The sequence below is a fragment of the Xyrauchen texanus genome, chromosome 1, assembly GCF_025860055.1.
Source record: "Xyrauchen texanus isolate HMW12.3.18 chromosome 1, RBS_HiC_50CHRs, whole genome shotgun sequence".
Taxonomy (NCBI): domain Eukaryota; kingdom Metazoa; phylum Chordata; class Actinopteri; order Cypriniformes; family Catostomidae; genus Xyrauchen; species Xyrauchen texanus.
Window position 1 is genome coordinate 39,028,699 of NC_068276.1, and position 2,583 is coordinate 39,031,281.

A 2,583-nucleotide genomic window follows, 5' to 3' on the forward strand; every position below is an offset into this window, starting at 1 on the left:
CAGAGAAGTCTAATTCAAATTGGCCAAAAATAATCCTTTTATGTAATGTATCGAGAGGTCTTGCAAGACATTATTAGCTATGACAATTTTAACATACTTCCAAAACTGTTGGACATTATGACGGGTCCAGAATAAATGGAGGACAATTTCAGCGTGACTCTGGTAAAGGGAACAAATTGTGTCTAAATAATAATTTGTGAATTTAGCTTTTTCCGAGCTGTGACCGTGATGTAGTTATATTTACAGATTCGAAAATTCCCGGATCAATAACTCATAAGCGAAACGTTGTTAAAACACAAACGACACTTTTTTCCATCCGTAGTAAGGCAGACAACAAGCTAAACCCTAATTTTCTTCAAAACAAGCCGTCCTCCGAGCTGGACAAATAACAAGGATCTCTACGTGAAGCCGGTTGTCAGATGAGTGCGCAGGGAGGGACCGTCAACAAAGAGTAACACCGAAAATGGATGATAAAAAATATTCAATAACTTTACTTTTACAAAGTGTAGTGTCACTAAAATCACTTCACACATCAGTGGTCTACTGCTGGTTATAATACTCAGTTTGGAAAAAATAGCTTTAGCAAAGATTCCACATCCATCCAAGACAAGCAACAAGCCGTGTAAGCACGCTCCATCATTTGTGTCCTCTCACCCTTTCAACGACATCTGCCTTCTGGAAGACGGTACTGCAGCCTGTGACATGGGGTTAGTAATACTGACAGAATTTTTATTCTTGAGTGAACTATTACTTTAATCATACTTTGTCAAAAGGACTATTCATTTCTTTATACGTAAAAGCAGGAATGATGTAGTTGACCTCACAGCTACTCTACTGTGGTTTAAAAACTTGGTGAAACACTCAACCAAAGTTGCAAAAAGGGACAGATTAAGGGAAATGATAATGCATATTTCTCAACTAATTTTAGTGTGAAGTAGCATGAAATCTGTTGGCACTTATAGATACCTGATACCTTTATGACACCCCAGTTAATATCAAGACAGGAACAATCTGGTCTCTAGATTCTAGTAGTTACAGTGCAGCATATCAGATGTTCTGATATGGGTGGAACTTTTACTCTGTGTCCAGCACTTTACAGTAAGTGGGGCTCTTTATGTGAGGATAATCAAGTCACTGATGGAATTGGTAAGAAGAAAGCATGGATCTTGAAAAGTGGTCTGTATATGACAAATGTTTGGAATGGAGGGACTAAAAAAATAAGAGGTCTTGGTGATGTCAGCCGAAAATGTAATTTGTTTCAGGGGCAGAAGAAGGTATTACATTTTGATGAAATATTTGGAAAACCGTGTACCAATGAATTAATAATACTACCTGGAATGTGTATGAAGAGAGTATAAAGGGTCAATTTGATTTAATGCTGACTTTAACCTCAGTGATGATCACCTAGGGGGCTGAGGCCTCGGGGTCTCACGGAGGTTGTGAACCAGTGGGGATTTCTTTAAGACTGCAAGGGAAGCTCAGCTTCCCCTATAATGTCAAAAAAATAATGGTCAAATATGTACTATTGTGTAAACAATTTATTGACTAAAAATGCGTTAGAACACGTTCATCTCGAAGACGAGTTCGTTCAGAATCAGCTACATTACATATAGCATGTCGGCTGACTCGATTTACTTCTCATACATTCCCGTAGCGTCAGTGCATTTCCCTGTTGAAGCCGAGCGTCCATTGACTTCAATGGGGCTGCTCTGAACAGTTTTTTTCAGTGCTCCGAAAATAGACGGTCATTGGATAAATGCTGTGATTATGTCCCGCCCATGGACGCTCAGCGTCTCTGGGGGTGAATGAGGAGTGGGCTGGCCCGGACTCCGGGCTTCCGCGTGATGATTGGAGGATCTGTCGAAAGACTGCATCTCCTTTTGATTGACAGCGAATCTGTACTATAAGAAGTCACTGAAGCTATTTCGCGCTCAGTCCCATCGCGGATTTCTCAAGTGTAGTCGAAAGACGAACTGCTGCAACCTATTTCTTTATATTTGTTTGGCGAAATTGCTAGTCAATTTGCATAATACATTTCACACAATTATACACCACATTCCTTGTTTCAGTTTTACCAAGTTTAATATATTTTGTTTTAGAGCGTTCGTTCGTTCATTCATAGGGCAGAATTTACTTTTAAATAAGTTTATAATGTAGGCCGAAAATGAGCTTCCCCTCTTTGAAGGACCAGCGGCCGCCACTGTTGTGAACTGTAATGCGTCTGTCCTCTGTCTTTTCAAGACATTCGAGGCCTTGAGCACTTCTGCAGTCTAATTAAACATGACAGATCAGTGAGGTGGACACTGCAAGAGGACTAAAGGAAAATAAGAGAAACAAATAAACAGAAAATGAAATGACAGAAAAGATGAAAGCAAGGGAGCAGCTTAATAGAATGGATTGCTCTAGTGTGTACAAGTATTACATTATTTAGGACTGACTAAAGTAGAGTAATCTAGATTCAATGGACATTAGATAAAATATGCATGGAGAATATTTGTGATTCATGAGATTATGAAAAAAAAAACAATCTTACTTGATCTATTGCATGTCAGTAATACATCATTCAAAGATAGTTTAGGTGAC